Here is a 12801-nt window from a genome sequence, read left to right on the forward strand (position 1 = left end):
TACGTGTGTGAGTGGGGAGAACTCAACTTTTAATCTGGAGATAAATACAATTCATCCCTATTTGTGAACTTATGCTCAAGTGGCCATCACTATATTTCTCTGAGGTCTGTAGTAATCACCCTTGCTCAAGCTTTATTCCAAGTTTATCCCAGAGTCACTCTAAGCCAAAAGATTAGAGAAGGAATTTTGTTGATGAAACATGTAAACATAAAATTCCCACACCACCCTTTTGTTAAACATCCAGGAAACAGATTTTGGAGTTTAAAATCAGGGAAGACGATAAAAACTTGCATTGCCTCCCATGGTTAACTACTGATGGAGCATGATTTGCGTTGCCACTAATCAAATCTGTCAACAACAATTTAATTCATTTTGCAAAATTCTAGCAACTGTTAGGAAAAAAAAATTGTTTTGTCTTCTTTTTTCTATTAATCATTCCATTTGTTTACATCTCAAATGATATCCTACTTCCAGATTACCCCACCACAAACCCTGATCCCACATCTGCCCTCTCTCGCTCCACTTTGCCTCTGTGAGGGTGCTCCCCCACCCACCAACTTCCACCCATGCCACTGCTCCAACATCCCCCTACGCTGGGGTATCAAACCTCCATAGGACCAAGGGCCTTCCCTCCCATTGCTGTCAGGTAAGGCCATGTTCTGCTACATATGTGTCTGGCACCATGGATCCTTCCCTGTGCACTCCTTGGTTGGTAGTCTAGTCTCTGGGAGCATTGGGTGGTCTGGCTAGCTGATGTTCTTCCTATAGGGTTGTAATGCCCCTCTGCTCATCCAGTTCTTCTGCCAGCTCCCTTAGTGGGGTCCCTGAGATCAGTTTGATGGTTAAAAATGGTGTACAACACCTTTCATGGGTCATTCAGCCATGCCATATACATGAGATGAACTGCGTGAAACCTACATAAAGTTGGACACAGAAACATGGCTCTGTAATCCCAGAGCTGCTGTACAGATATAAGAAGTAGAGACTTGGGAAACCCAGAAGTTCCTGGCTTGGTTAGCATGCCATACACAAAGGAGAATGTGAAGAGACTCTATCTCAAACCCAGTGGGACTCAAGGGTCAACATCCAGTATAGTCTTCTGCCCTCCATTCACCTGCACACACAAGGATAAACATAACAAGAAAACAAACACACACACATACACAAAAATTATCTCAAAGACAGAACAAACAGGTTCGAAAGGGCTGTATTTGAGCTATCATTGTCTGGGTTTTTATGTTATCCGGTATAATTCTTTGACAAGTTCTTAGCTCTGAGTGAAGTCTTTTTCTGGAAGACAAGTACCTCTATTTCTGGTCTTCAGACTTTTTCTTCTCCCAGCATGAGATCCTGAGCCAATTCCAGTTTCTCTCATTCATTGTTTTAGCAGTCTGATTCAAACTGAGGGGCATACATTTTCTTTCAAATACCTTCAATGTCTGTCAGCCTAATGATACTAGCACAATTTCAGTTAACCCATTTGACATAAGTTTAGTGTGAGAAAGCAGAATTCCTTCTTGCCCGTACCTCTGAAGCAATGAAACCCATCTTTATTCTTAATATGGGCTGTTTGCCACATAAGTTCAAGCATGTGAAGTCAATAGCATTGCCCTCTGATAAAAGTGAATCAGAATTCAGAGGGGTTAAACAATTTCTCAGTGGTATCACGCAGTGGATCAAAAACAGACCTAAAAAATGAAGTCAGTTTGTGATGCTCCTGAGTCTCTGTCACAGTTTTCAGCTTGATTCTGAATTCACAGCATTCTTCCTTAAGTTGGGTTAAACTGTGGAATAAATGATTCTTCATGAAGAGCTATCTTTTGCAATTCTCCTGACTGTAAGTAAGCAAATATAAAATTCAAAGGAGCTTCAATTCCTCTGCATAGGTAGGTGCTCAGCTGTTTCCTGGATATTTGTTTCACTTGCCAAATCTCATGTACCATTCTGCAGGAACCAGAATCAGAATTATCTCCAAGACCACCAAGTAGGAGGGCATGGATGACGGTTTTCCTCTTTGCTAAGATATTTATTGGAAGAATAAATTAGTAATGCCACAAGGAAACAAACTAAAAGACTGCAGTACGTCAGGGGCTCTTTTGAGAACTTGAGCCACAAAGCAGAGTGGGAAATCTTTTCTTATAGGTATCAGAGAAAACATAAGATTTTCCAACACTATCATGTTGCCAAATGACCTCTGATTCTTTTCTGGTGTGAGGAGGCAATGAAATCATGGGAAAGGAATGTGTGACTTGGAGGATTCATTCTTATTAAAGCCCTCTGATGTCATGATGGATCTTACAACACAAGGTAGGTCGTTCTTGATTCCTGTTATTCTTCTGGAATCCAGACACCAGAGACATCATTTACAGGCTCAGGTACAGGGTTTTGACACAGCCTTTGTCGCCCCCTATAGCAATAGGGATCCTAGAACTAAGGGTGTGGATGGAGAGAAAAACAGCTATGATGGGATTAACTGGAATAGTGGATATTGTTGGATTGCAACACAAGTGATATACTTTTTCCATACATTAAAATTTGAAAAACAATTGTATAAATAAATCTTTCTCAGAAGATAACACAAGAGAGTTCGAGGTGGATGTTTCTAGAGCAGATTTCACAGATAGGTAGCACAGTGAATGTTAGCCAGCCTTCTGAGGCTTCCTCATATCAGCTTTTGTATGTTGTTTGGTCTTGGAATAGCCTCATACAGTGGAGGCTTCTCCAAACATCATCAACATCTTACACAACTGCATGCATCTAAAAACAGAGGATACTTCCCTATAGCCTATATTTTATTAGGGAAGATCATTTTCCCTAGAAACGTTAAGAATTCTGCTCAGAACCTTTTGTTCAAGTTTGATTGCAAGTCCTCATCTCAGATTCAGGAATTATCTATCTAGAACTTACATTCTCTTTCCTGAAGGTGCATAAAGTAAGGACAGGTAATTGAAACAAAGACGTAAGACTGGGAGTCACAGAATTCAACAATCTGATCTCTATAGGTGCTTCATTCTGCAGGCACACCTCAAGCTACTGGATAGTAAGCATGGAGTGTTTTTATACATGAACCTTCTCTTGAACCTGTCTCACTACCCACCTCTGTAAGAAGAATCTTATATCTCTTCCACTCCTTTATTCTTGAGAATCCATACACACTTCCCCATTGGCATATTCTCTCCTCTTCTCTAAATCACTGACATGTTATTCAGGGCAAGCAGGTAGCTTTGAAATTTGATTGCTGCATTATCAGTCCCTTTCTTCAGGCTGTATCTGCTCTAACAAGATTTATGATGCCTTGATTATCTCCATATGGCTTAAATTTCTAGGCACATCATTAATTCTCCTGATTGACGGATTGTAGAAGGCTTATTCCAATGGGAAAGAAAAGGCCTGGCAATGAAGCACAGGTAACAGGACTTCCCCATTCATATGCACTTCTCATTACATTCCAACATCTGTCCTTTAGGACACTGTGATCTTTCTGGTGTAATTGGATTTTGAGCCCTCGGGGAGAACAATGAAAAATCCTTTGCCCAAATAAATAAAAGTTTCAGCTTCAAGGTTGTCAAGCACAAAATATTATATGCAAACTCCATACCATGTATTATACTATTTGATTTAACCATCTGATTATTTTTTTAATTTTTACATTTAATTAAGTATGTGTTTATTTGTTTGTGGGTGAAGCTACCACTTCCTATGAATTCACATGGAGGTCAGAGGACAATTGTCTCTTTCCAACATGTGGCTTTGGGGTATGGTCAGGTCATCAAGCTCCTGAGCAAGCTCCTTTACAAGGCTAGCATTTCCCCATGTGCTTATTTATGTTAACAAATTTATATGAAAAATGAAAATAAATATGGCTATTTTATATAAAACAAAATATAAAATATTTACTGAAAACAATATAGCTAAGTGAATCATCATTTACAAAACAGTAGCATATTCGATTAGATATCAGCTTTTGATAATCCTTATTAATTTTCACTTACTTGAGGATGCTACTTCTAAATCTTATAAGCCTGAACCTGCCCACACAATTCCAAAAATTCCAAAGCCCTCTTCCATTCCCACAGTAGACTGTCTTGATGGCAGTTCCCTATCTTGCATTCAGTGTTAGGGAAGTTTCTCATAAAAACACAGCTATTTTATATAAAACATTATATAAAATGTTATATTTTATATATTATATTTTATATATTATATTTTATACATTATATTTTATATAATACTTATATAAAATATTATATTTTTGATTATGTCACAGCCCAAATGATTTATGATAAAAGGATATTACTAAAATAATATATGGATTAGCCTGCATTATTTGGTGATGTTTTGGGCTTTACTTTACCTCCATAAATGTGTCAAGAGTAGAGGAATTTAGATCTTTTGAAACAGGAATTAATTGAGAAAAGATGATGATTTACTGTATACTTGTAACCCATCACGTGCCTCTGTGTCTCAGTTGAGATTCTGCCAGACTTGGTCATGAAACCAACTTCCTTTATCTGATCCTGTTTATTTCAGTGTTTTTTAATTCCCAAGCATAGGAAGCTGTACAAGTGATGTTTCTTTTTCCTTAATTGATAGTCATCCATATTGTTAGAGAGGTTTGATGTGTGATTCTATTTGCAAGATGTTTTTCATTGAGATATAATCTATATGCATATTTATTGTAGTAGAGTTGGTAGTCAGAGAACACATCAGCAGGCAGAACATGAATTAAATTAATCCTTTCGGACAGTCGAGCAAAATTTGTTTATTTGTTTGGACACTGAAAAAGAATAACAGGCTGGAAACTAATTCTAATACCACTGAAGCCAGGGCAATGGGATGTAGGGAACATCCTATGATAGAAAGACCTTTGCTTTGCCAGTGAGTTTCTCTTTGTGCAGATTTCTGGGGTGTCATGTTGCACCACCTGCAGGAGAATAGTTAAGGCTGACAGGTCTGCAGTTCTGAGAGATTAATGTAAGCTGCTTTTTTGTAATTTATTTCCAGTTGTGAAGCATCTGGCATGTAAATAAGGGTCATGAAAATCAACCTCTCACAAATCAGGGCCACACAAATCAAGTTTGTGTAAATCAAGACAGTCCTGGTTGATCAAAGCTCAGTCTTAGACCAAGTGTGGGGTCACCGAGTGGCAGACTACACCTCTGTGGTGTCAAGTTCAACACTTCTTTGCTGGTAGTATGGGATTCCTGTCCATTCTTGTGACATCCCTTATGGCAGACTGATTCCATAGTCTGTTGTATTATTAATGGCCTGCACTCCACATTTATAAGGCAAACTATGGTTGGTTGATTTATGTATGCAATGGGTAGTGATGAACTTGGTAATTAGAAAGGTAATTAAGGGTAGCTCCTTAATCTTTTATAGAGATTCCCTATTCTTCTTTTGTAGCTATTTTGAGATGTATAATCTATTGTTAATTATTTTCATCCCATGGCATAATAGAATAGCAAGGCTGACTCCTTCTGTCTGTGTGACCTGGATTCTAACACCACCTAGCAATCATTCTTTAGCCATTGGCTGACCTCTCCACCACCGACCACAATCCTCTGTTCCTGGGTAACCAATTCCAACTTCTCAGAGATCAATGTTTGAGGTTTCCGCACAACCCCCTGTCTTTCTGTTCTTGGCTTCTATAGCAGTTTCTTAGGTCTTTTCCCTGTTGTCACAACTGACAGAAATTCATGCTTTTTTATCTATTTTTTTAATGGTTGACAGTGTCCTACTGTGTATATGTATCACATTTCCTTTATCCATCTATCTGTGAATTGCCAATTCTGTATTCTGCTTTGTAATTACCAATAATACTTCAAAGTGGCTTATGGAATCAATATTGTCACCACTAAAATATCAACATGATTCTTTACAATATTAAACAAACATAAACTTGAAGTTTAAAGGAAGCTACAAAAGTCCCTGAATACCTGAAGCAATCTTGAGACGTCTAAGCAAAATATAAAGGATTGATAGTATCAGACTCACTTCAGTTGACTGAAATGGTTCTAACTTCATATGAAGCCTATGAAATGCTCAATCATTTTCTTCCACTTGCCCTCATTTATATCAAATTCTAGTACTGCTACAATTATTTCTAGATAACTTTGAGGTCCAATCTCCTCCCAGTTATATTTCATAATATATCTCAATGTATGTCATGTATGTCACCTTGACCTCATGATTCTCCTATCTCAGCTTCCTATTTTATGGAGTTTCAGATACAATCCACCCCACTTGGAATATCTACTTATAAATATGCAAAAACTATGACAACATACCTACTTTGTAATTACTAGATAAACAAAGCAGTAGGAAGAAGAAGTTAACTACTTAATGTATACTAGGAACTAGAATATGCTAACTTATAGACTTATTTAATACAGGCACTGTATAAGGACTAGCTCAGCAAATTGTAAGCTTCACAAACATAGGAGAGTAGTCAAAGTCTCAGTAAACCACACTAGTAGATCGTAATTACTGACCATAGTATTAATAATAATAAATGAAAGGAGCCAAATGTAAGGAAGTTGCAGAAACACAATTTCACCCCCCCCCCTTCTGTGAAGTCATCTGTGGCATGGGAGAGCTCTTTAACCCTGGAAGCTCAAGAAATTAAAGAGAAACACACTGAGGTTGTTATTCTCCATATCTCTAAACTGACACCATAACATTGGCTTAAAGTCCATTATACAGGGCAGTTAAAGAATTCCTAAGTGCCAGCAAATGGCTTGAAAATTTCACAGGACCATAATGAGGAATTTAGTGAGCTTTGTTTGTCTCCAAAACAGCTCTTATTCTGGATTGCAATTATTTGACTCGCTTCTTTACATCTGTTCCTAACTTCAGGACACTTGCACACATAGAACACCCTTGTTCCCATCTTTAACAACAATAACAACAAATCCACCTATTCAAAGACCAAGATTACTTGTTGTGTTGAGGGAACGTTCATTTGAACCTCATATAACATTCATTTTGGGGAACAGGAGAGATGGCTCAGTGATTGCAATTAAAATCTGTTGTTCAGAATGGCCAGAGCTCCTAGGGACTAAACCAGCAACCAAGGAATATACATGGAGGGACGCATTGCTCCAGCCACATATGTAGCAGAGAATGGCCTTGTCGAACATCAATGGGAGGAGAGCCCTTTGGTTCTGTGAAGACTCAATGCCTCAATGTAGGTGAATGCCATGGTGGGGAGGCAGGAGTGGGTGGTTGGGTGGGGGAACACCCTCATTGAAGCAGGAGGAGGGAATATGGGATAGGAAGATTTCGCAGAGAAATCAGGAAAGGGGATAACACTTGAAATGTAAATAAAGAAAATATAAAAAAAACCAATATCAAACAAACAAAAAAACTGTTCTTCAGGGAATCTGAGTTTTGTTGCTAAAACCCACATGATCCAGCTCAAAATCATCTGTAATTCCAGTTCCAAAGCATCTGATACTTCTGACTTTTTTAAACATGGGTGCACATGTATACACCTCATACACTGACAGAAAACTAAAAATAAAATCTTAGCTGATAATGGCATACATCTTTGATTCCACCATTTGGGAGGCAGAAACATGTAAATCTCTGAGTTCATGGCCAGTCTGGCCTAAAGAGCAAGTTTCAGGAGAACCAATACTATGCAGAGGAACCCTTCCTTGAAAACTCATCATCATCTTCCGTCTCCTCCTCCTCCTCCTCCTCCTCCTTCTTCCTCTTCCTCTTCCTCTTATTCTTTTCTCCTCCTCTTCCTCCCTCTTCCTCCTCCTCTAACTCATTTTCCTCCTTCTTCATCACTGTGATCATCAATCAATCAATAAATAAATATCATTGGCTGAGTATGGTAGTGCATGCCTTTAATCCCAACACTCACCAAGTAGAGACAGGCTAATGTCTGAGTTCACGTTCAGCATGTTCTATATAGCAAGTTTCAGGCAAGACAGGGCTACAAAGTAATACCTTGTTTCAAAGGAAGCAATAAAATATATAAAAATCACTCATTTTTGTTTAAAGTCCTTTAAACTCAATGTTGTCTGTCCTGTAGTCCCTTGATAGGTAACAAAAACAGGATGTAATAATGGGAATCAGGAATCATGCCTAGAAGAGGGGGAAGGGTATTTATCTGCCTGTGTGGAAACCATAGCTCCTTAGCCCACATTCCTCTATAGATATAAGATCCAGCATCTTAACCAAGTGGTCAGATTCTACCATATACAGTTTCATGTATGTTTCATGTGGAGAATTAGTGTGCTTATTACTCATTTAACTTCCACACAAAGATGTGATTGAATCAAATTTCCCTGATCACATATATTAAGGCTGAGTAGAAGTTTCTAATGGGTACAGTAATATAGAATTACTGGGTGTCTTTGAGAATGAGACTGCGTATCTAAAGGAATAAAAGTCTCAGAAAACCTCATTGCCCAAAAAGCTGTATGCCTTAGCTAGGGTTTCCATTTTTGTAAACAGACACCATCACCAAAGCAGCTCTTAGAAAGGAAAACATTTAATTGGGGCTTCTTATAGGTTCAGAGGTTCAGGCCATTATCATTAAGATGGGAAACATGGCAGTGTCCAGGGAGACCTGGGGCTGAAGTAGCCTAAACTTCTACATCTTGATACAAAAGCAAACAAAAGACAGCTGTTTTCCAGACAGCTAGGACAAGGGTCTCAAAGCCCACCCCTACAGTAACACACATCCTCCAACAAGACCACACTTTCTAATAAAGCTACTCCTTGGCCAAGTATATTTAAACACAACATTCTACTCCCTGGATCTTATAGGCTTGTTCAAACACATGAGTCTATGTGAGCAACACCTAGCCATAGTATAAAGAAAAGTGGATTTACTCCAACTTCAAAAGTTCCCATAGTCTTTAGCAGCCTCAACAATGTTAAAAGTCCAAAGTGCAATGTCTTTTCTGAGATTCATCCAAATATTTAACTATAATTTCTTATAAAATCAAAATCCAAAAAGCAAATCACATATTTCCAACATCACAGGGTATGTATTGCCATTCCAAAACCTCACCTTGAGGAAATAATGGACCAAAGCAATATCAAAAACCAGCTGAGCAAACCCAGAACTCTGTATCTTCATACCTGATATAAAAGTGTAAAAGCTGTCTTCATATCTACAAATCCTTTTCGTCTTTGTTTACTACAACAAACTGTTTTCTCTTGGGCTGTTTCTATTCCCTATTAGCAGCTTTTCTCAACAGATATCACACATCTCTAACATCTTTAGGTATCCAAGGCAACCTTAACTTTATACTTTTTTGTTCCAATGTCTGGGATCCATACAAGATACTCTGGACTCCTCAAAAGGGCTTAGGTCACTTCTCCAGCTCTGCCCTCTGTAGCACTCTAGGCTCTGGTTGCCTCCACTCCACTGTTCTTGGTGATCATCTCATGGTACTGGTATGTCTAATACACTGGGGTCTTCTGCTGCAACTAGCCTTCACCTACAGCCTCTCATAGGGTCTCTTCATGGTGCTCAGCCTATACTTCTCTTCATAACCCTTTCATTCCTGGGCAACTGCATCTGCATCAACTGTAACTGAGGCTGCACCTTCACTGGCCTTTCATAGTGTCAAGCCTCAGCAACTTTCCATGAACCCTTCACAACTAATACAACCTGGGTGATTCTTACACATTGCCCAGTTTAGGTGCAGCAGGAAGTACAACATTGACTATCTCTGGTACATGGCTTTTTTGTGCTCACAATAAATACATCCCAGAAGATTTGACCTCATTGCTTAATCACTGCTAATTTCTTAGCTCCAGCATTAATTGTCCCAGTAGTTCTTTCTATTCTTGACTCTGGAGGCACAGGACCAAAGCTGCCAAGTTCTGCTGCTTGCTGGAGGTTGAATTTTGCCACATTTTTCTATTACATTATCACTAGCTTTCTCTTTTCCAACTCCTTCACTGCCTAAACTTGCTCTGTAGATTCACCTTGAACTCAGAAATCTGCATGGTACTGCCTCCTAAATACTGGAATTAAAGACATGTAACACCATGCCTAGAACTTCCTCTGTAGACAAACCATGAACTCAGAGATCTGCTTGACTGTAACTCCTGGGATTAAAGGCATATACTTTTATGCCTAGACCTAAATTTTTCATGGCCACTAGTCCTTGAGGTCCAGAACAAAAGCTTATATCTCTCATTTCTGAATTCTAGTTCATTTTAGGCTAAAAGTCCAAATGAAAAAAAATAATCCATCAATAACACATATCATAAAATAAGTATTTTTTTTGTTCAACAGCAAAAACATAAACAATTATGGGTCAGATCTTGCCTCAAGGTCACCATTCTTTTAATCTGTTTATCACCTTGAACATAGGATTCAGCTCCATTTCACTCCCTGGTGTCCCTTTATTACTTGAACCATAGATTTTGTAATTTTCCTTTAGTAGCTTGTTACACTGGATCAACAAGCTCTTCTTGAGACTAAATTAGAGAACAAAGTCTCTTTGGGGCTTTTTTTTTTTTTACTTCTTTGGGCAAAAAGCCATTACATTCTTCACAAAAATACTACAAAAACCATCTCTAGATCACATAGTGTATTTCTTTTCCACTGAAACTTCTTAGGATATTTCTGTACAGATCAAGTCACCCTCAGAACTAGTGTCTTCCATATTCCTACTAGGATGGTCCACTAAGCCCCACTTAAATTTTGGAATGCATTTCACTGCATTCCAAAGTCCCCAAATCCATATTCCTCCAAACAAAAGCATAGTAAGGCCTATTACAGCTGTTGTGTTTTATAAAAAGATAAAGGGGAGAAATAATATGTTTGGTGGAGGTGCAGTAAGGTGTGGGGAAAGGGGGTGCCTCTGAGGGCCCATGCTTAGGCATCCTTTCCCCCTGAAGGACCAGCCACACAATGGTATAGTACAGAACAGAGCTTATTCAAGACGTCGGGAGGGGAATTGTTGAGATGGTAAGAGAGAGAGAGAGAGAAAGTAGAGACCAGCCCAGCTATGAGCCCATGGAGAGATAAGAGGGAAGAGAATGGGGGGAGAGAGGAAGCAGGAACAAGGGGACAGAGCAGGAACAAGAAAGAGAGGACAGTGCAAGCAGCCCCCATTTTAGTGAGTCATGCACACATGGCTGTTGCCAGGTAACTGTGGCATAAAGCCTAGAGAAAATACTAACAGCAGCAATATCTGTGTTCTGGGTTCCAACTTCTGTCTTAGGGTTTCCATTGCAGTGAAGAGACACCAAAGCAAAGAGAGACAAAAACAACTCTTACCAAAAAAAAAAAAAAAAAAACAAAACAAAAAAAAAACATTTAATTTGGTCCACCTTACAGGTTCAGCAGTTCATCCCATTATCAGCAATGTGGGAAGCATTCAGTGTCCAAGCAGACATGACATGAGGTTGGAAGAGCCTAAACTTCTACTTCTTGATCTGAAGGCAAACAAGAGAAGACTATTGTCTGTCAGGCAGCTAGGAGGAAGATATCAAAGCCTACTCCTATAGTGACACTCTTCCTACAACAAAGCTGCACCTCCTAATAGTGCTACTTCCTGGGCCAAGCAAATTCAAACCACCACTCTGCACAAGCCAGTGACTTTTTTTTTCTTGTAGCTTGAATTTAAAGAATAAAATTCATGAACCACAGAGGGTGGGTTTTACATAGTTTATTGCAAGTTTATAAGTAGAAAGTTTAAGAAAGAGGACAGAAGGAAGGAGAAAGAGAGAGAGAGAGAGAGAGAGAGAGAGAGAGAGAGAGAGAGAGGAGAAAAAGAAGAGAGAAGAGGAGGGGTGGGGCGGGCAGGGCGGCCGCGGGCAGGGGTTGGGGTGGGGAGAGGCGAGGCCGAAGAGAGGAGAGGAGAGAGGTAGAGTCAATCCAATTGGCCCAACCAAGTATCCAGGTACCTCCTCTCACTTTCAGTCACTTATTCACAGGAGACAATGAAGAAACAGGAACCAAAACTCCATCCTGGCATTCCTACACCCATCAAGGACATTATCAGAACTGCTGAGAATGTGGGATCCCCTCTGAGGAAGTGGAATTCTTACTCTATCCCCTGTTCTTGCCTACTGTATAGAAGTTTCTTTCAGGCATGGGCTGCAATTTAGCAGTTAAAGAAAAAGAGGGCAACTTTTGTCTGATCATCACCTCCTGTCCCAAGGAACTTGTTATTACATTATGTAACCTTGCTTATTTCTGTTAATATCAATAACTACAATTTCTGAAGTTTGGCAACAGTGAGGTGACTAACGTTTAAGACTTGTTCCTAAAGTTTACCTTTTTACTTTATTATGCATTTTTTGTCACAGTGACCATTTTTTCTCTACATCAATGATTGCTCAGAGTGACACAGTTTTTTATCTAAGCCTGATGAGTAAAATAATGTCCTTGAGGAGGTAAGATGTTCCTGGGGGCCAAAGGTGCCCTTGCAGCCAGAATTCAATTCCTGAGACCTACATAGTGGAAGAAGAGAACTCCCTGATAGTCATCATCTGATTTCCACATTTGAACCCCAGCCCATCACTGAATAAATGGTATAAAATAATAAGAGAAAACACCCTTAGTTCTAACCAGCATCCATGAGTTTTCTGCCCTGCAATGTAACAAATGTTTGGGCCTATGGAGAAATAGGTCTGTTTTCTCAGGAGTCATTTGTCCAAGGTTGCAGGCCTGCTAGGACAAGAGGAATTTCTATGCATTGCCTGTTCAGTTTCACTGTTATCACATGTTTGAGGTCAGGAAGATGGCCATTCCCAGCTGCTAACAGGATGCACAATGTCCTTTCTCACCCATCCCTCCTTTTCACATCTTCA

This window comes from Grammomys surdaster, unplaced genomic scaffold (genome assembly GCF_004785775.1).
Source record: "Grammomys surdaster isolate TR1022 unplaced genomic scaffold, NIH_TR_1.0 208, whole genome shotgun sequence".
In the NCBI taxonomy this organism is placed as follows: domain Eukaryota; kingdom Metazoa; phylum Chordata; class Mammalia; order Rodentia; family Muridae; genus Grammomys; species Grammomys surdaster.